Source organism: Danio rerio, chromosome 22 (assembly GCF_052040795.2).
Source record: "Danio rerio strain M-AB ecotype USA chromosome 22, GRCz13ab, whole genome shotgun sequence".
Lineage (NCBI taxonomy): Eukaryota > Metazoa > Chordata > Actinopteri > Cypriniformes > Danionidae > Danio > Danio rerio.
Genome location: NC_141042.1, coordinates 40,412,501 through 40,435,000, shown reverse-complemented (window position 1 = coordinate 40,435,000; position 22,500 = coordinate 40,412,501). Strand labels below are relative to the sequence as shown.

At 34.7% G+C, this 22,500-nt stretch overlaps 2 long non-coding RNA genes across 12 annotated transcripts in view; one reads left to right on the top strand and one right to left on the bottom strand.

Moving 5' to 3' along the window:
- sox2ot (SOX2 overlapping transcript) overlaps window positions 1–22,500 on the top strand; it is a 259,952-nt gene that overhangs the window by 218,213 nt on the left and 19,239 nt on the right. For all 11 annotated transcript variants that reach the window (XR_015522374.1, XR_015522373.1, XR_015522372.1 and 8 more), the window contains one exon: window positions 15,198–15,289. This is a non-coding gene — a long non-coding RNA (SOX2 overlapping transcript). The remainder of the gene's footprint in view (window positions 1–15,197; window positions 15,290–22,500) is intronic.
- On the bottom strand, window positions 10,408–14,133 carry LOC147838652 (uncharacterized). The gene is made up of 3 exons (XR_015522482.1): window positions 11,355–14,133; window positions 11,032–11,250; window positions 10,408–10,557 (listed from the first exon to the last, which is right to left on the bottom strand). It is a non-coding gene; the product is annotated as an uncharacterized LOC147838652 (long non-coding RNA).

Sequence of the window (22,500 nt, the reverse complement as noted above, 5' to 3'; positions counted from 1 at the left end):
TCGAAAACAAATTTTACTTAAAGAGGCTAATAATTTTGGCCTTAAAATGGTGTTTAAAAAATTAAAAACTGCTTTTAATCTAGCCGAAATAAAACAAATAAGACTTTCTCCAGAAGAAAAAATATTATCAGACATACTGTGAACATTTCCTGAATCTGTTCAACATCATTTTGGAAAAATTTATATTATTATTATTATTATTATTATTATTATTATTATTATTGTTGTTGTTGTTGTTGTTGTTGTTGTTGTTGTTGTTGTTGTTGTTGCTGTTATTACTCTGTAAACAAATATGACGAATAGTCAAAACAACATTTTTTTTTCTGTTGATTGAACTTATTTCTATCAGGTTTTAACTAATTTTTTAAAATTGAACTTAATATTTTTTCATATTCAGTTTGATGTCAGCCAGAATTTTTTTAACAGTGTCCATTCATTCATTCATTCATTCATTCATTCATTCATTCATTCATTTAAATGTTGAAATCCTGACTGAGGAAAGCTGAATGCTCACGCCAGTTTGTTATTTGTCTTATAAATGACAGTAGGCTAGAGTTTTTAATTTAAAACAGATTCCTTTTTTTTCTAATGATATAAAGTCAGAATCATTTGCCCTTCTTTGAATTATTTTTCCTTTATCAATTATTTCCCAAACGATGTTTAACAGAGCAAGGAAATGTTCACAGTATGTCTGATAATATTTTTTCTTCTGGAGAAAGTCTTATTTGTTTTATTTCGGCTAGAATAAAAGCAGTTTTAAATTTTTTAAACACCATTTTAAGGTCAATATTATTAGCCCCTTTAAGCTATATTTTTTTGATAATCTACAGAACAAACCATCGTTATACAATGACCTGCCTAATTACCCTAACCTGCCTAGTTAACCTAATTTAAATGTCACTTTAAGCTGTATAGAAGTGTCTTGAAAAACATCTAGTAAAATATTATTTACTGTCATCATGATAAAGATAAAATAAATCAGCTATTAGAGATGAGTGATTAAAACTATTATGATTAGAAATGTGTTGAACAAAATCTCCCCGTTAAACAGAAATTGGAGACTAAAATAATTTCTATTATTTTCTGTTAAGAAATTGGGCCAATAATTCAGGAGGGATAATAATTTAGTGCATTTTCCCTAAGATAAGTGTCACTCATAGCTGTTTGTGTATTGGCTATATTAACACATTTACTCTATTAAATCACAGTGTTGACGGTTTGAGCTGTGAGTTTGGTTGACGGTCAGATTTTTGGGCAGCTTTTTGGTTGTGTGTGAGTGTGTGTGTGATGATTAATGAGGTATTTTTGGCAAGTTGGCATTACTCATCAGTGCCAGTGCAGTGTTGTTTGGAAAGTGCTGGTGTTGGACAACGAGGGATTTCGGGCCGTCAGCAGTGTGTGATGATGTCAGCAGAGCGCAACAAAAGAGCAGCCCAAAGCCACGCTGTTTGCTGCATTACAGGGGCCCGGGATGGGTGCAACACAGGCCCTCTTTTCACAGAGACAAACATGCCACAGCACACACACACACACACACACATATATGCACACACATGCATATGCAAACACAAAAGCACACGTGCACACATTTTTAATTAAATAGTAATCTACATTTGTATATAAATTATTATACTTATTATACTTTATTTTTTATATTATTGGTTATTTATTATTATTATGTATTTGCATTTATAATTATATTATAATTATGTATTTGCAATTCATTTACTTCTTATTTTTGTATTTATTTATTGATTTTTTAATTTTATTGATTATATTTTATTTTAATATTTACATAATGTATCTTATTGTTTATCATTTATTTCTTTATTTATTTTATTTAATTTATTATTATTTATTTATTTTTAATTCTTTTGCTTTTTATTTTTGTATTTAATTTAGCATTTATTTATTGATTTTTTTAAATGTGTTTATTTACTTACTATAGTATTCTTTATCATTTATTCATTTACTTTCGTTCATTTATTTATTTATTTTATTATTTATCATTTATTAATTAAATTTAGCATTTATTAATACATTTTAATGTATTTATTTATTATTGTATTCCTAATCATTTATGTATTTATTGATTGATTTATTTATTTATAATTTTATTATTTATAACTTAATAATTTAATTATATTTATTTTTATTTTTATTTTTATTTATCATTTATTTTTAAAATTTATTTACTTCTTATTTTTGTATTTTATTTTATTTTTATCTACTGATTTTTTAAAATTAATTAATTAATTTATTAATTTATTTATTTTTATTGTATCCTTAATCATTTGTTTACTTATTTATTTATTTATTTATTTAATTGTTTTATTTTTTATTTTTTTATTTTTACTATTATTTATTCCTTATTTATTTTTTTAATTCATTTACTTTTTATTTATTTATTTATTTATTTATTTATTTATTTATTTATTTTATCCTGTATAAAGTAGGGTAACTGATCTCTGTTAAAGAGTATTTTTTTAACCAGTATTTTACTTGCAAATACACAATACATATCACAATAAATTATAATTAGTAAAGTGTAATTATGTAATTTTTCAACCTTATGTATTAACCTAAAAATGTACGTTTTTTCTTTATGTATTCATTTATTTATTCATTTTTGTCCATTTATATTTATTTTGAATGTATATTTATTTATTTAATTTGTTCATTCCTATTAAACATTTATATTTATTTTAATATTTATTTAATTTTTATTTACCAATTTCATTCATTCATTCATTCATTCATTCATCCATTCATGTTTATTCTTTTATGTGCATTTTTATGTATTTATTTATTTTTAAATTCAGTTTTTAAATTTATTCATTCATGCTTATTCATTTCTATTTATGTATATATGTATTTATTTTATTTTCATCTATGTATTTATTTCATTAAACCATTCATGTTTATTCATTTATATACATTTTTATTTGTATTTATTTTATTTGAATTCATTTTATTATTCATTTATTCATGTTTGTTTGTTTATTTATTTATTTTAAAAAGATAATATCTATAAACAATATAATAATAATAATAATAATAATAATAATAATAATAATAATAATAATAATAATAATAATAAAACCTGAATATTATTTCCATCATCACACCTTAAAAAGGCTAGTTTAACATTGTTGGCATCATTTCATATTCTAGTTTAATCTCTTTCACAGTGCAGTGCTTTTACAGACCCTGTTGACCCCACATACACTCCACTCTCAAAAAATGTGTCAGATTATTGTGTCCAAAAAACTAATGTTGTGTTTTATTGCTCTTGAAAAACAAAGTTAAAACACACACACAACTGTTGCGTCATTGTAGACGGGTATGCGTGCCTTTTAATAATTTCTCATCCCGGGGTTGAAACGTTAACAGCATTCACACACACACACACACACACACACACACACACACACACACACACACACACACACACACACACCTTTGTTTGTCTAATACTGCTGCTCTGACATAGCAAAGCCTCTCGTGTTTTTACTTGCAAATCAGGATTACACACTGAATGAAGATTTCTAATGGCGAGAAAACCAAATTACAGTTGCTGTGCTTCAGACCACAGACAGATTTACAGGAACGCTTCCGATAATTAATTACACTTTGATTCACGGAAAAATAAAGTTGAGCCAAAACAAAGATTTATTCATCGTTTACTCGCACAAACCGGCGAGAATTACATCCATTAAACAGGGAAAGAGGACGTCACGTAGTTTCTTTAGTGAAATATCTTCTGTACTGTTGTGGGAATATATATTTAAATATTACTGTTTTGTTATTATAAGTGTAAGAATGAGTTTAAACTGTAAAAAATACTGTAAAATTTACAGTAACTTACTGGCAATTTTGGTTTCGAGTAAAAGTGTAAATTTACAAGTGCAAATTTTTTTTACAGTAAATTAAAAAGTTTACTTAATAAGTGCAATTTACTGTAAAATTTACAGTAACTTACTTTCAAATTTGGTTGCCAGTAAGAGTATAAATGTACAAGCAAACTGTACATTTAGAATTACAATTTACTGTAAAATTTACAGCAACTTACTGGCATTTTTGGTTGACATTTTGCCAGTAAATTACTATAAATTTATGAGTGCACTGTAAATAACAATTGCAATTTACTGTAAAACATTACAGTATTTTCCCAGTAAGGCTGTAAAAGCTCAATGTAAATTATTAATTGTAATCTACTGTGAAAACTTACGGTAACTTACTGGCATTTTTGGTAGTACAAGCGCACTGTAAAATCAAAATTATAATTCACTGTAAAACTTACTGTAACTGGCAATTTTGGTTGGCAGTATGACTGTAAATGTGTAAGTGCACTGTAAATTAATAATTGCAATTTACTGTAAAATTAACAACAACTTACTGGCAATTTTGGTTTCCAGTAAGAGTGTAATTGTACAGGCACACTGTAAATAAATATATATCATTTAAAAATTACTCATAAATTTTATAGCAACTCACTTGCAATTTTGCTCGCATGCTGTAAATTTACGAGTGCACTGTAAATTAATACCTAAACTTTACTGTAAAATTTATAGCAAGGTACTGACAATGTTGGTTGCCAGTAAGATTGTAAATGTGTATGCACTGTCAAATAATAATTGCAAATATCTTAAAAAATTCACATTAACTTACTGGTAAGACTGTAAATTTATTAATTACAATTTACTGTAAAACATTACAGTAACTTACTGGCATTTTGGTTGTCAGTAAGACTGTAAAACAAGCACACTATAAAGTCATAATTACAATTCACTGTAAAATTTACTGTAACTCTGGCAGATTTTGTTGCCAGTAAGACTTTAAATGTGCAAGTGCACTGTAAATTAATAATTGCAATTTACTGTAAAATATACATTAACTTACCAGTAAGACTGTTAATTTACAAGCACAATACATTATTCATTACAATTTACTGTAAAACATTACAGTAACATTGCTAACAACCAAAACAACAGCCAAAATTGCCAGCAAGAGTATAAATGTACACAGTAAATTTATAATTAAAAATTGCTGTAAAATTTACAGCAACTTACTGGAATTTTGGTTGCCACTAAGACTGTATAACAAGCGCACTGCATATCAAATATTACAATTTACTGTAAAATTTACTGTTACTGTTTGGCAATTTTGATTGCCGGTAAGAATAAATGTACAAACACACTGTAAATCAATAATTACAATTTACTGTAAAATTTACTGTAACTGTTTGGCAATTTTGGTTGCCAGTAAGAGTATAAATGTACAAGCGCACTGTAAATTTATCATTAAAATTTACTGTAAAATTTCCAGCAACTTTCTGGAATTTTGGTTGCCATGAAGACTGTAAAACAAGTGCACTGTAAATTAATAATTACAATTTACTGTGAAAAATTACAGTAACATACTGGCATTTTTGGTTGCCAGTAGGACTATAAAACAAGCGCACTCTAAATTCATAATTACAATTTACTGTAAAATTTACAGCAAATTACTGACCAATTTAGTTGTCAGTAAGAGTAAAAATGTACAAGCACACTGTAAATTTATAATTAAAATTTACTGTAAAATTTACAGTAACTTACTAGCAATCTCAGTTGCCAATAAGAGTGTAAATATACATGCACACTATAAATAAATTTAGCAATTTTGGTTGCTAGTAAGTTACTTTACATTTTTATGCACACTTTAAATTAATAATTGTAATTTACAGTAAAGTTTACAGTAATTTACGGCCAATTTGGTTGCCCGTAAAACTGTAAATTTACAAGTGCTCTGCAAATGTACGGCAAATCATGTCACACTACTTGTTTACTTCAACTTTAATATCTTCAATATCTTGCACAAATTTGTTCTGCCCTATGTAAAAGTACTTGTTCAGTCTGTCTCAGGTTGTGTGTATGGTTAAGTTTAGTATTTGTACAGTTAGTTAGTAGATTACTGGTATGTTAGTAAGTTTAAAATAGCTCATACATCCAGTGCTCATATTCATGATTATGTTTATTTATGCAGCACCACGGTCCTGCGAGCACAACATTTCGTTCCACTGTATGTCCACACGTTCGCTTTTAAGACAATAAAGCAGAGCTTGTAATATACTATACTGTACCGCAGTAAAGCCAGCAGACACACAGTCAGAGATGGCATGAGCTGTCTCTGAAGGGCCGGTATTGTAGCTGCTGCCAGTGCGGGACAGGCCCTCTTTATGACGGCAGGAATTATGATGGCCATGTTGAGGATATGTGAGATCGCTGGTGGCGAGAAAGATAAGTCGAGTAATTGTGGCTTACTGTAACAGCGGCGGCCATTCATTAAGAGCCCGTGTCTAATAAACTACTGCGGGGAAAAAGCCGGCCAGCTGTACTGCGACGCCTCACACAAGGCGGCTCTTTCTCAAACTTTCGTCAAAAGGCCAAACTGTCTGAGATTCAACAGAGATTCCAGTGGAGGTTTGTGTTGGGGAGCAAAACAAGGGCTTCCTTTGGACAGAACGAGGGAGACAAAAGTAGGGTGTTCGAGAGGGACTGCGAAAACTGATGGAGCGTCTTTTTTAGACTAGTTCCAGTTATGTCAACTGGAAAACAAACAATTGCAGGGTTTGTCCTGCATACTTTTGCTTTTTTGCTCTGATAGTGAGATATTTGATCAGTCTGATGTGGACATATAAAAAATATTCCATGTATGCTTGGTATATATATATATATATATATATATATATATATATATATATATATATATATATATATATATATATATATATATATATTAAGGGTGTAACAATACTCGTATTCGTTTTGAACCGTTCAGTCCGAGACTTTGGAATTAAGACATGAGGAGTATGCAGATATTAGTGGCGTTATTGACGTAAACAGCGCGATCAGTAAACACCGTCATGTTGAACTTTTCGACAAGATTCCATCGGCGTGCGTTATTAAATTCCATAACACTCTCACCAGTCCGTACTCCTTATTTGCGTCTAATACCCCAGTTTGTCAAGGGGGCATGAATGAAATGTTCATGAGTGAAAGTGAAACTGCCGAACTGCAGTTAAAGTCAGGCATCCTGCTGATTTGATTTTTTCGTCAGACGGCTTACTGGTCAGGTATACATCCGCGCTAAAATATCAAGGTGAAAGTCATCATACCTTCCGTACAATAGACCCAGCTCCCAAATCAACTTTGGAAATACATTAACGCAGCACGTTAACACCGATAACGGCCCACAACTAATGTATATATATATATATATATATATATATATATATATATATATATATATATATATATATATATATATATATATATATATGTACGACATACAACTTTAGTTATTTATATACTCAAAGATATTAGTTTTGCTGCTTGTTCAAATTACATATTTAAAATTAGTTACAACAACAAAAACCAAAAAACCAACCTTAATGTTTTATGTTTAATTAATATTCAGTTGAAGTAGGAATTATTCGCCCCCGTTTGATTTATTTTCTTTGTTAAATATTTCCCAAATGATGTTTAAAAGAGCAAGGAAATTTTCACAGTATGTCTGATAATATTTATTTTCTTCTGGAGAAAGTCTTATTTGTTTTATTTAGGCTAGATTAAAAGCAGTTAAAAAAAAACAAAAACAATTTAAGGCCAAAATTATTAGCCCCTTTAAGCTATATTTTTATATTATATTTTTAATATATTATCTATATTATGTGCAGTCATCATAGCAAAGATAAAATAAATCAGTTATTAGAAATGAGTTATTAGAAATGTGTAGTAGAAATCTGCTCTCTGTTAAACAGAAATTGGGGAAAAAATAAACAGGGGCTAATAACTCTTACTTCAACAATATAAATATAATATATATAATAATATATATAATTCAGTTAAAGTCAGAATTATTAGCCCCGCTTTTTATTTTATTTTTTGTTTTTTAAATATTTCCCAAATGATGTTTAACAGATTCAGGAAATGTTCAAAGTATGTCTGATAATATTTTTTCTTCTGTAGAAAATCTTATTTGTTTTATTTCAGCTAGAATAAAAGCAGTTTTTAATTTTTTAAACAGCATTTTAAGGAAAATTATTAGCCCCTTTAAGCTAAAACCATCGTTATACAATAACTTGCCTAATTACCCTAACCTGCCTAGTTAAACTAATAGAAGTGTCTAGAAGAATATCTAGTCAAATATTATTTACTGTCATCATGGCAAAGATAAAATAAATCAGTTATTAGAGATGCGTTAATAAAACTATTATGATTAGAATTGTGTTGAGAAAATCTTTAAATAATAATAATATTATTAATAATAATTCTGACTTCAACTATATATATATATATATATATATATAGCAAAGATTGATTTCGATTAATTAATTATACAAAATAAAAATGTATAATTTATAATTCTGACTTCAACTGTATATGTAGAACTGTATATATATATATATATATATATATATATATATATATATATATATATATATATATATATATATGTATATAGATATATATGCAACAAAATATTTTTTTAATAGTTTTGTTTTAATGTGTGTGTATCACATATACACTCACCGGCCACTTTAATAGGTACATCTTACTAGTACCGGGTTGCCCCCTTTAATGCCATGAGACCTGCTTCAACTCTTTATGGCATAGATTTACACTCCTGTTCTTAGCAAGTGATGTGGTCTTCTGCTGCTGTAGCCCATCTGCGTCAAAGTTGGACGTCTTGTGTGTTCAGAGATCCTCTTCTGCAGACCTCGCTTGTAACGAGTGCTCATTTGAGTTACTGTTGCCTTTCTATCACTTGTAACCAGTCTGACCATTCTCCTCTGACCTCTGGCATCAACAAGGCATCTGTTTCAGCAGAAAATCCCAGTAGATTAGCAGTTTCTGAAATACTCAGAGCAGCCCATCTGGCACCAGCAACCATGCCATGTTCAAAGTCACTTAAATCCCTTTTCTTTCCCATTCTGATGCTCGGTGTGAACTGCAGCAGATCGTCTTGACCATGTCTACATGCCTAAATGCATTAAGCTGCTGCCATCTGATTGGCTGATTAGAAATGTGTGTTTACAAGCAGTTGGACAGGTGTACCTAATAAAGTCGCCGGTAAGTGTACAAAATATATAAATATAAATACATAAATATTTATAATATATAACACATACACATATGTCTTATATGTTTAGAAGAGCTTTAATTTACTGAACTATTTCTCAGACGGTTGCACCATTGGACAGTTTTGAGATTTGGTAAAAAAAATAAAAAATTACAACACAGCAGTTTTTTTTATACCAAGAGGTCTATTTATTGCATTTTAAATGATCATAATACTAGCAACATTTATTTTTTTATGTGTGACAGTGAAAATGCAACATCACGTCAACAACCCATACTTTGCATACATTTACACAAGTAATCAATAGACTGAATGATGAGCTCAAAAATTGGCCCACCCATAACCAACATTGCGATCTGTTACTCACACCGACCCTTACAATGCTCCCCTCATCACTGGATTCTCGAGGCATTGTGGAGTCTGTCAATAGAAGTCCACCAATTCCTCAAACCCCAATCTTTCTATACGGTGCAGGGAATTCCAGAGCTGCTTCAGGAGGAGCACACGTCCTCAAGCATGCTGGTGTTTCAATGCATTTCCAGGGTGACAGCAGAAGGAAGCCTGTCAGATTGGGATCATGTTGAGCCTTTGTGATTCCTTCCTAATGTCCCGTCAGCAAATGTCAGAGAGGGGACGAGTACTAACGTCTTGGAATCTGGCAAGTCCTTGTGAACTATTTCCTTTTGTCTCCAGCTACTGTTTGCTGCTTTATAGAGTTGCTTTCTAGCCTTTAACTTCATTTCACTTCAAGTTTATGTGTAGTGATTTTCACAATAATTATTCTTTCCCAGCAGCTCTAAAAGTGCACATTATTGTATTATAAGCAGAATCAGAAAAGTCAAGTTACTTTATTAGTTACTAATATGTTTAATTAACTAGTAACAATTAGCAGTTAAAATTATAATATATAATTAAATAAATTAAATGATTGTATAAGAGATATTAAAGATCAAATGCAGCAATGAAATTAACAACCCAGGCTCATTCTGGAAACGTAGCCCCATGGATGTTTCTGGAGACCGCGAAGTACATCCTGGGAGGTATTTCCCGAGCTGGTTTAAGATGGTTCTTGCAGTCATAAGCTGGTATGAGCTGGTTCTTGCTGGTTATGAGCTGGTTTAAGATGGCTCTTTACTGATTCTTGCAGTCATAAGCTGGTATGAACTGGTTCTTGCTGGTTATGAGCTGGTTTAAGATAGCTCTTTACTGTTTCTTGCTGGTTATGAGCTGGTTTAAGCTGGTTTTTGCAGTCATAAGCTGGTATGAACTGGTTCTTGCTGGTCATGAGCTGGTTTAAGCTGGTTCTTGCAGTCATAAGCTGGTATGAACTGGTTCTTGCTGGTCATAGGCTGGTTTAAGCTGGTTCTTGCAGACATAAGCTGGTATGAACTGGTTCTTGCTGGTCATGAGCTGGTTTAAGATGGCTCTTTACTGGTTCTTGCTGGTCATAAGCTGGTTTAAGCTGGTTCTTGCAGTCATAAGCTGGTATGAACTTGTTTTAGCTGATCATGAGCTGGTTTAAGATGGCTCTTTACTGGTTCTTGCTGGTCATAAGCTGGTTTAAGCTGGTTCTTGCAGTCATAAGCTGGTATGAACTTGTTTTAGCTGATCATGAGCTGGTTTAAGATGGCTCTTTACTGGTTCTTGCTGGTCATAAGTTGGTTTAAGCTGGTTTTTGCAGTCATAAGCTGGTATGAACTGGTTCTTGCTGGTCATGAGCTGATTTAAGATGGCTCTTTACTGGTTCTTGCTGGTCATAGGCTGGTTTAAGATGGTTCTTGCAGTTATAAGCTGGTATGAACTGGTTCTTGCTGGTTATGAGCTGGTTTAAGATGGCTCTTTACTAGTTCTTCCTGGTCATAGGCTGGTTTAAGCTGGTTCTTGCAATCATAAACTGGTATGAACTGGTTCTTGCTGGTCATGAGCTGGTTTAAGTTGGCTCTTTACTGGTTCTTGCTGGTCATAAGCTGGTTCTTGCTGGTTATGAACTGGTTCTTGCTGGTCATGAGCAGGTATAAGATGGCTCTTTACCGGTTCTTTCTGGTCATAAGCTAGTTCAAGCTGGCTCTTTACTGGTTCTTGTTGGTTATGAGCTGGATGAAGCTGGTTCTTGCTGATCATGAGCTGGTTTAAGCTGGCTCTTAACTGGTTCTTGCTGGTCATGAGCTAGTATTAGATAGTTCTCGAAGTCATAAGCTGGTATGAATTCGTTCTTCCTGGTCATGTGCTGGTATAAGATGGTTCCTGGAGTCATAAGCTGGTATGAACTGGTTCTTGCGGGTCATGCGCTGGTTTAAGCTAGCTCTTTACTGGATCTTGCTGGTCATGAGCTAGTATAAGATAGTTCTTGAAGTCATAAGCTGGTATGAACCCGTTCTTCCTAGTCATGAGCTGGTTTAAGATGACTCTTCATTGATTCTTTCTGGTCATGAGCTGGTTTAAGATGACTCTTCATTGATTCTTTCTGGTCATGAGCTGGTTTAAGATGGTTCTTGCAGCCATAAACTGGCTTGAACAGTCCTCAGTTGGTTCTGATCATCACCAACAAAAAACAGAAAGAACCAGTTTAAACCAGTTAACAAGGGTCAAAATCTACCTTAGCAAAATATGCCTTTATTCTCTGCCGTTGAAAGCTCAACTCTGTCAAAACTTTGCCCTCCAAGAGCAAGGTTGGACATCCCAAGCCTTGCGGCATTGTCATTTTGGAAAATGGGAACTTCCAAACAAACCATTTACACTAATAGTAATCTAATTTGAATCAACTTGTTGTAGCTAAGCAGCTATAAACCTCATCCAAAACTCATCCGGTGAGACGTGGGTTTCTGTTTGCAGAGTACGTTTGCAGGCACTCAAACAGAACTCCTATGAGGATATTTGCCGTCATTAACTGAGCTCACGGCGGTTTAGCACAGACCAATTAAGACTCATATTTGCTTATACATGTGTTGTGCTTCTCCATGGACCATTGTGACTGAGGATACACAACCCATTGTTTTCTAATAATTAATGATACTTTGGTTTACTTTGGACTATACGGGGATATGAGCGTAAGGCGGCTAAAAGAATGAGAGAGATATATAGCAAACCACAAATCAAACACACAAGGCTCTAATGACAAATGACTGACTTCAGAAGGTCAGAATAAAAGTCAACAAGAGAGAGCAGCTTCCCTCCTTAATCCAGCCATTGAGGAGTACAAGGACAGACGAAGAGTTTCAGGAGAAAGTTGGATGACTGTTGAGTCCGAGGGGGAGGTGGGATCGACTCCATCTGTCGAGAGGGTCTTCCAGTTGACTTTAGCCCACATGCTGGATGCTGGCTCAGGAAGCTCTCTCACACTTCCTCCCGCAGTCCCCGACATGGTCCTGAAAGGGGGAGTGAACCAAAAGCCATAGCCTCTATCTGAGGGTCTTTGTCCCGGTAGGGGGGCAAACAGTGGGATCCTACGGAAAAGGAAACACACGCCCCCTCCTTCAAACAACAGCAGGAGAAGAAAGAAAGCACATTACATGCTTGAAAATCAGCCCACTGCCATTATTTTAGTTACCAAACCAGTGGGGGGAAACTGTCGCTTTCAGACGAGTCGTGAGATGGGCGAGTGAGATTCTCCCTGGCTCAAATCACAGATTTCATGAATGCACCTGCGATTTAGGCTCCCTTCATTGTTTTGGTGTTTTGTTGAGTGTCACATATCAGTAATGGAAATGAGGCAATAAACGAAAGGGGAAGCTGATATCGGTTTCACCGGCACACAAAAGTGTGCCACAAGTGTGGTATTCAAAAGGAAGTGAGCTGAACTGTGCTAGCTACTCAATTACCCAATGTAGGGTCAATGGAAATATGTGCTTTAGCCTACATTTTTTACGAAACTCCAAAAGAAAAGTACTTCAACATACGTCTAACTGCAGTTTATAGGTAAAATGAACACTAGGTGGCAGTATGATGATAAAAAAATTTGTATTCCTTTTCACATTAATGATATTCCCTGGACATTTCATTGACGGATAAAGGGTTATTTTTGTGTAGTTCTTTGCAGAGTGCAAAATAAATACCACAAAACAACCAAACAATGCCTATGATTTGTAATTGTATACGTTTGCATCACCCTTTTTTTGTGAAACTGCAAAAAAAAAAAAGCACTTCAACATACGTTTTACCGCAGTTTATAGGTAAAGTGAACACCAGGGGGCAGCATGACAATGACAACTTTTATTCCTTTTCACATTAACAATATTTATAGAGACATATCGCTGACAAATAAAGGATTATTTTTATGTAGTTCTTTGTTCAACACTAAATAAATACCAAAAAACAACAAAATACTGTCTATGATTTGTAATTGTATTTTCGCATCATCAATTTTTGTGAAACTGCAAAAAAAAACGCACTTCAACATTCGTTTGACTGCAGTTTATAGGTAAAGTGAACACCAGGGGGCAGCATGACATTGACAACTTTTATTCCTTTTCACAATAATGATATTTACAGAGACATATTATTGATGAATAAAGGATTATTTTTATGTTGTTCGTTGTCCAACACTAAATAAATACCACAAAACAACAAAACAATGTTTATGATTTATATTTGTATACGTTTGCATCACGTATTGTTTGTAAAAATGCTTAAAAGTACTTTAACATTCGTTTGACTGCAGTTTATTGGTAAAGTGAACACTAGGGGGCAGCATGACGATGACAACGTTTATTCCTTTTCACATTAATGTTGTTTGCAGAGACATATCACTGATGAATAAAGGGTTATTTTTGTGCAGTTTTTTAGACAGCACCAAATAAATACCACAAAACAACTAAACACCGTCTATGATGTGTAATTGTATATGTTTGCATCACCTATCTATTTTTGTGAAACTGCGAAAAACGCACTTCAACATACAATTGACTGCATTTTATGGTATTATACAGTTTGTGTAGTTCTTTGCACAGCACTAAATGAACAATGATTTGTAATTTTATACGTTTGCGTCACCTATTTTTGTGAAACTGCAAAAAAAAAAAAAAAAAGCACTTCAACATAGGTTTTACAGCAGTTTATAGGTAAAGTGAACACCAGGGGGCAGCATGACGATAACAACTTTTATTCCTTTTCACATTAACAATATTTATAGAGACATATCGCTGAAAAATAAAGGATTATTTTTATGTAGTTCTTTGTTCAACACTAAATAAATACCACAAAACAACAAAACAATGTCTATGATTTGTAATTGTATATGTTTGCGTCACCTATTTTTGTGAAACTGCAAAAAAACAAAAAACAAAATGCACTTTGTTCGACTGCAGGTTATAGGTAAAGTGAACACTAGGGGGCAGTATAACGATGACAACTTTTATTCCTTTTCACATTAATAATATTACGAGACATTTTATTGACAAATAAAGGATTATTTTTGTTTAGTCTCTTTGGGCAGCCTCAAATAAATACCACAAAACAACTCAACGCTGTCTATGATTTGGAATGAACACATTTGCGTCCGGTGTGGTCTGATTCCTTGTAGCTCATTTTGTACAGTGCTGCAGAGCGCTCGGGATTGAGTTCAGTGAAGCGTGCTTCCACAAAAAAGCAATGCAAAATCAAGGTAAACTACATGGTCGCAGTGTACTTTTTCTTATGTTTGCTTTTGAAAACACTATTGGTTGGGTTTAGCAAAGGTTTTAGCTCAATGGTTCACTAGGCATGATGTACGACAAGCTCCGCCTTCTCCTGGATGTGACGTGTAATGTTTATTAAGCAACGTATTTTAAGTTTGCAGAAACGTAGACAGCGCCCTCTAGTGGATTTGATATCTGAAACATTTTATGAAACGTACTAGGAGCAATGTATTGTACATTTTGCTAAATATAGGCTGAGGGATGTATGTTTAATGAGACTCATTCATAAATTATGGCAAGTATGTAAATATAATAAAAGTTTCCAAAGCAACAGTGGACAGACACGCCTCTACAGTAACACCGATGTAAATGCATGCTTGAATGGCATGAGATTTCTGACTTGATTTTCCCCTCCCCTCTCTCTCTCTCCGTCTCTCTCTCTCTCTTTTTTTTTCCTAGTATTTTTTTCTACTCAAGCATGGCAGTGATAATTGGATTGTGTGGACACCTGTATGAGTGCAGTATATCCAGGGGATTAGAGAACGGGATGGGTGAGTCAACTCAAATTATTGTCACGTTAACCCGTACAACTGGCAGCCGCAGCCCCCTACTACTCACTAAAATAAAGTCTCATGGGTCACAGAACCTGTCCAACTTATAAACAACCTCTAGAGTCACAAATATCAAGGTGATTGTACTGAAAATAGAGCATTAGAAAGGATGAAGTTCAACAGGTTGTTTCTTGCCCTGATACTCTCAGAGGAATAACTCTGTATCTTATCTAACCCTGCAAGGAGCGGCTAAAAAGGGATAGTTCACCCAACAATTTATATTTGCTCATTTTACTCACACTTTTAGGAGTTTCTTTCTTTTGTTGAACCAAAAACAAGATAGGGGCTGTTTTCATTCTGTAGCGCTGCTGCTCCGTCTCAGTGTGGATGAGGGAAAACGGAGACATCTGAAAATGGAGGCGGGGCTGCTGAGATTCGCTACCTGATTGGGGCTTTTGTGTCATTGCGTATCCTTCCCTTATTCGTCAAGCCCCTATCACATGACTATAACACATGACTTTAACGCTACCAGAAGACAGCAGACCAGCCTTCACTGCAAACAACAACACGGACACAGAAATAGGAGAGTTGTTTGCACTATTGTCTGTTTTAGGCGCCATTGCGCAGTTATTCATTTGTTACGTTTAGTAACTCGACCTCGTCGTCTGTCCACAAAAATACCTCTCTTGCTTTCTTTGCCATCGCGTTCATTGTTCAACTGGCGTTTGATGACTTACAATAACCAAATGCTGAGCGAGACGCATGCTGAACGCGCATACCCAGAGTGCGCGAATGGTCACGTGATATACGTTTTTGGTGGCGTAGTGTGGACGGAGATATGTTCAGAAATGCTAGGTGAAACGCTAGTGTGGACGCGAATCGTTTTTAATCTAAAACGCAGTTTTAAAACTAAAACGCACTAGTGTACACGGGGCCTTGGTGAAGTTTATTTATAAACTAATTTCCAGAGGATCACGTGCTTACGATTGCTTGCAGCCGACCCCGCATTATTCAAATTCATTATTGACCAATCACACGATTCCTAAGCCACTATAAACACCGTAAGTTCCATATCGCAGCCATCTTCGTTTGGAATAACCGCCCCTTCATTCCTACTCCTCCTCCTTTCCTAGATGGGTGCCATGGTGGCCCAGTGGTTAGCTCTGTTGCCTCACAGCAAGAACGTCACTGGTTCGAGTCCTTACCAAGCCAGCCGATGTTTCTGTGCGGAGTTTACACATTCTCCCAGTGCTCACGCGGGTTTCCCCCAGGTTCCCCGGTTTCCTCCCACCGTCCAAAAACATGCAACCTAAGTTAATTGACTGATCCAAATCAGCACCATAGACATGCTTCTAGTAAATAGTTATCTCTTAAGAGCAATCACTATCTGTTCATTAGCTACTACAGCAGGGGAGTTCTCCAGATCTACTTGAACTCAAACTCCCCTCTCGCCTTGCAAACCGGAGGGAGCCCCAGACTCGAGGATCTTATGAGCTCAGGGCTCTCTCCTGGGACAGCATGCCAAACACGCTCTATAATCAATCATTGTTCTAAATCTATCCACTTGTGTTCAGTGGTAAACTCTAGAAGGGATACAGCTGTGGACATCAATATAGTATCGTTTTGTTACACGGTACAGCAATAATTCATATTTTTACATTACTGTGAGGGTTGGGGTAGGGGTAGACTTGAATATAATACAATTAATGGGTAATTTAATAAATAATACAAATAATAATTGTTATATTTACTGTTTTTACATTACAGTGATGGCTGGGTTTAGAGTTGGAGTTGAAGTAAAATTGATAAAATACTACTTAATGGGTAATTTAACTGATAATATGAATAATAATCAATATAATTACTGTTTTTACTTTACTGTGAGGGTTAAGTTAGGGGTAAACATGAATAAAATAGAGTTTAATAGGTAATTTAAGAAGTAATATGAATAATACCTAATTTAATTACTGTTTTTACATTACTGTGAGGGTTGGTGCAGGGGTAGATGTTAATAAAACACAATTTGATGGGTAATTTAATAGATAATATGAATAAAACTCAATATATTAACTGTTTTACATTACTGTAAGGGTCAAGGTAGGGGTAAACGTTAATAAAATACAGTTTAATAGGTAATATAAGAAATAATATGAATAATAATCAATATATTTACTGTTTTTACATTACTGTGAGGGTTGGTGTAGGGGTAGATGTTAATAAAACACAGTTTAATGAGTAATTTAATAAACATTATGGAAAATACTTAAGATATTTACTGTTTTTACATTACTGTGAGGGTTGAGGTAGGGGTAGACATTAATTAAATACAATTTAATGGGTATTTTAAGAAACAATATCAATAATACCTTATATAATTACTGTTTTTACATTACTGTGAGGGTTGGTGTAGAGGTAGACGTTAATAAAACACAATTTAATGGGTTATTTAATAGATAATATGAATAAAACTCAATATTTTTACTGTTTTTACATTGCTGTGAGGGTTGAGGTGGGGGTAAACGTTAATAACATACAGTTTAATAGGTAATTTAAGAAATAATATGAATAATAATAAATATATTTACCATTTTTACATTACTGTGAGGGTTGAGGTAGGGGTAGACGTTAATAAAATACAGTTTAATAATTAATTAAAAATATTATATAAATAATAATAATCAATATATTTACTGTTTTTACATTACTGTGAGGGTTAAGTTAGGGGTAAACGTTAATAAAATACAGTTTAATAGGTAATTTAAGAAATAATTTGAATAATAATCAATATATTTACCATTTTTACATTACTGTGAGGGTTGAGGTAGGGGTAGACATTAATAGAATACAGTTTAATGAGTAATTTAAGAAGAAATATGAATAAAACTGATCTAACTACTGTTTTTACATTACTGTGAGGGTTGGTGTAGAGGTAAACGTTAATAAAACACAATTTAATGGGTTATTTAATAGATAATATGAATAAAACTCAATATATTAACTGTTTTTACATTACTGTGAGGGTTGAGGTAGGGGTAAACGTCAATAAAAAACAGTTTAATAGGTAATTTAAGAAATAATATGAATAATAATCAATATATTTACCAATTTTACATTATTGTGAGGGTTTAGGTAGGGGTAGACATTAATAAAATACAGTTTAATGGGTAATTTAAGAAATAATATGAATAAAACTTAATCTAACTACTGTTTTTACATTACTGTGAGGGTTGGTGTAGGGGTAAGGGTTAATAAAATACAATTTAACGGGTAATTTAATAAATATTATGAAAAATACGTGAGATAATTACTGTTTTTACATTACTGTGAGGGTTAAGGTAGAGGGTAGACGTTAATAAAATACAGTTTAATAGGTACTTTAATAAATAATATGAATAATACTCAGCAGATGTATCCCTCAACAGTCGTTGTTTAACAGAAGTAAGAAAACCGTTTACGACCACATGAGGGAGAAGAAATGATGAAGCAAGGTTTCTTTTTGCGTGAGCTATCCCTTCAACTTTTGTTTTTATCTGGCAGAAATGTGTTTTAAGGAATCATGTATCCGAGTGTTTGATATCGAATTCTGTCAGGAAAGATAAATACGGGGCCCTGCTGCCAGCAGCCCTTGTTTAAGTCGGTCAGGGCGGCCATCGTTAGCAGGAGTTTGTAAACAGAGCGTGGAGTCTGTGTGTGTGTGTGTGCTGAAAGACGACACGGCAATAGTGAAACTCAACCCGGTACGATGGCAGGGGGGGGTTATGAGTCTGTTGTTTGACCACAGGGATGAGCGATGAGTCCACGGGCCCGTCAGAAAAAGCTCTGCGCAGATTCGCTAGGTGTCGTCAGGGCAGGTAATTCATCAGGCCGTGGCCTCCCGAAAAACTTCCCATGGTCACTTGTGAGTGCGAATACGTAATGAGCTGGAGGGCTCCACATTTGCCACGGCTGATTAGACCAGAACAATGGGCCCAAACAGAACTGGCAGGCCTCACAATGGGGACTGGAAAGCCTCAAGGCGTTGCCTCCGTGTTTCTAGAGAAGGAAGAGAGAGAGAGAGGGAGGGAAAAGTGGACGGGACTGTAGTTTATAACTGTCTTCTGTCTTTGGGACGGCTGTCGAAAAAACGCACCATACTTTGTCACCATACGCTCAAAACTATGACGTTTGCTGTTTGTTCGAATTACTTATTTATAATGAGCTGAAAAAACACGATTATTGAGATTTTATTTCTTTTATGAGCGGCACGGTGGCTTAGTGGTTAGCACTGCACCCTCACAAAAAGAAGTCAGTTGGTGTTTCTGTGTGTAGTTTGCATGTTCTCCCTGTGTTGGCGTGGGTTTCCCTCATAGTGCAAACACATGCGCTGTAGGTGAACTGAAATGGCTATTGTGTATGAGTGTGTGTGTGAATGAGTGTGTATGGGTGTTTCCCAGGACTGGGTTGCAGCTTGCGGGACATCCACTGAGTTAAACGTGGAATAGTTGCTGGTTCACTCTGCTGTGGCGACCCCTGATAAATAAGGGACTAACTCAAAGGAAAATGGCTGAATGTTTTATTTTCAATCCACTCAGCATAATACTTTTGTGTTGGGACAACATGGAGGAGTTGTCATCTGTCTAAAAACACACCATATTTTTTTCACTAATAAAAGATCACTCTAAAAAATATTGTTATACATAGCAAAAAAAAAGTTACGGAGCAGTTTGCATTAATATATTCAAGTTACGACATTCATTCATTCATTTTCTTGTCGGCTTAGTCCCTTTATTAATCTGGGGTTGCCACAGCGGAATGAACCGCCAACTTATCCAGCACGTTTTTACACAGCACGGACAAAACAAACAAACATTGACTCAAAGGTAAAATATTGTTTATTATGGGCCATTAGTTAGTTCAGGGGTTCCCAAACTTTTCAGCCCGCGACCCCCAAAATAATAATGCCAGTGACTCGTGACCCCCAATATCCTCTGAGGTGTTTATAAATACAGTAACCTTGCATGCAATGACGCAGACACACCAATTAAATTTGTGTCAGTGCTTTAAATGTGCCAGAAAGTATAACCTGATGTTATTAAATCAAAATGCATCTGACGCTATTGCTGCCTTTAATATAATGTAATTACCCCAGGGGCGCAATCCAATAGAACTAGTAACTATAAGCTACTATAGTAACTATATAGTATATAGTAACTATAAACGACTATTTTTATTTTCAGTATAGTTATGGATAAAATATGTTAATTCTTATGGTTTAATAAAAATAAATAGATTTTTGGAAATCACCAGGCGACCCCCCTTCATTGCCCCGCGACCCCTCGGGGGGTCCCGACCCCCACTTTGAGAACCACTGAGTTAGTTGAATTACTTGGTTTCAGCTTAGGGTGATGCAGTGGTGCAGTAGGTAGTGCTGTCGCCTCACAGCTAGAAGGTCACTGGTTCGAGCCTCAGAGGGGTCAGTTGGCATTTCTGTGTGGAGTTTGCATGTTCTTCCTTCATTCGCGTGGGTTTCCTCCGGGTGCTCGGGTTTCCCCCACAGTCTAAACACATGTGGTACAGGTGAATTGGGTAGGCTATAATTGTCCGTAGTGTATGAGTGTGTATGGATGTTTCCCAGAGATGGGTTGCAGCTGGAAGGGCATCCGCTGCTTAAAACAAATGCTGGATATATTGGCGGTTCATTCCGCTGTGGCGACCCCAGATAGGGACTAAGCCGAAAAGAAAATGAATGAATGAATAATTTTCCTTCGGCTTAGTCCCTTTATTTATCAGGGGTCGCCACAGTGGAATGAACCGCCAACTTTTTCAAAATATGATTTACACAGCGGATGCCCTTTCCAAGTGCAACCCAGCACTGGGAAACACCCATACACATTCACACACATGCACGCACACACATACACATGCACACACATACACACACACACACACACACTCATTCACTATGAGGCCAGTTTAATTCATCCAATTCACCGATAGTGCATGCGTTTGGACTGTGGGGGACACCGGAGCACCCAGAGGAAACCCATGGCAATTTATTTATATTATATTATTATTTAAGTTTTTTTTTTATCTTATATTAAGAAAGCTTTAACTATTAAAAATTAAAAGCAGCTTTATGACAATTTCTGACACTTGCTTCTATAGCCATATTCATTCATTCATTCATTTTCGTTTTGGCTCAGTCTCTTTATTAATCTGGGGTTGCCACCACGGAATGAACCGCCAACTTATCCAGCAGATGTTTTACGCTTTGGATGCCGTTCCAGCTGCAACCCATCTCTGGGAAACATCCAAATACACTCATTCACACTCATACAATATGGAAAATTTAGCCTACCCAATTCACCTATACCCATGTGTTTGGACAGCACTACTTTCTGCGCCACTGCGTCGCCCCTTTTATAGCCATGTAAATACAATATTGCATGCACAGCCTGATCTCACGAGAAAACGTATTTTACGTTTTGCCAGTTTAATGGCTAATTCGTACGAATTCGCACAAGTTCAGTCGTACGAAATTGTACAATTTTAAAAAGGAGGCGTGGCACCTAACCCCACCCCTAAACCCAACCGTCATTGGGGGATGAGCAAATCGTACTAAATTGTACGAATTAGATCATACAAATTCATACGAATTAGCCACTAAATCAAAAAGATACGAGTTACCTTGAGATTGTGTTGGCATGCACAATATACCACAGACATATGCACATTTACACATTTAACTTTCCTTTTTAGTGTGTTTTTGTATATAATATGAACATATCTCAATTTATAATAGTAATATATGTGTGAATATCAAATATAGTCTATATATGACATGTCACACAACAGTATTACGCTTGATTTCTGTCACATATGGGGTTTATGTTGAGATCTGTTGTGAGTGGTCGCTTGTTCATTGTCATGCGGTTGCTAAGGAATTATGCACGGCTGTATATGCGTTGCCATGCAGTTGCTAGGAAGTTCTGAGTGTTTGTCAGGAGCTTGCCAGCTTGTTTTAGATAGTTAAGCAGGTTTTAACTAGCCTGAAGAAAGCTGGCATTTGTATAACCACAGTTTTATTACAAATACCATAGTGAAATCGTGGTAAGTGTTGCAAAACCATGATCAATTTAGGATTAACATAGTTGACCTTATCAACTTTGGTTTTGCAAATCTAACCATAGTTTTAACCACAAATTAACTATGGTTTGGTTTATTGAACTATA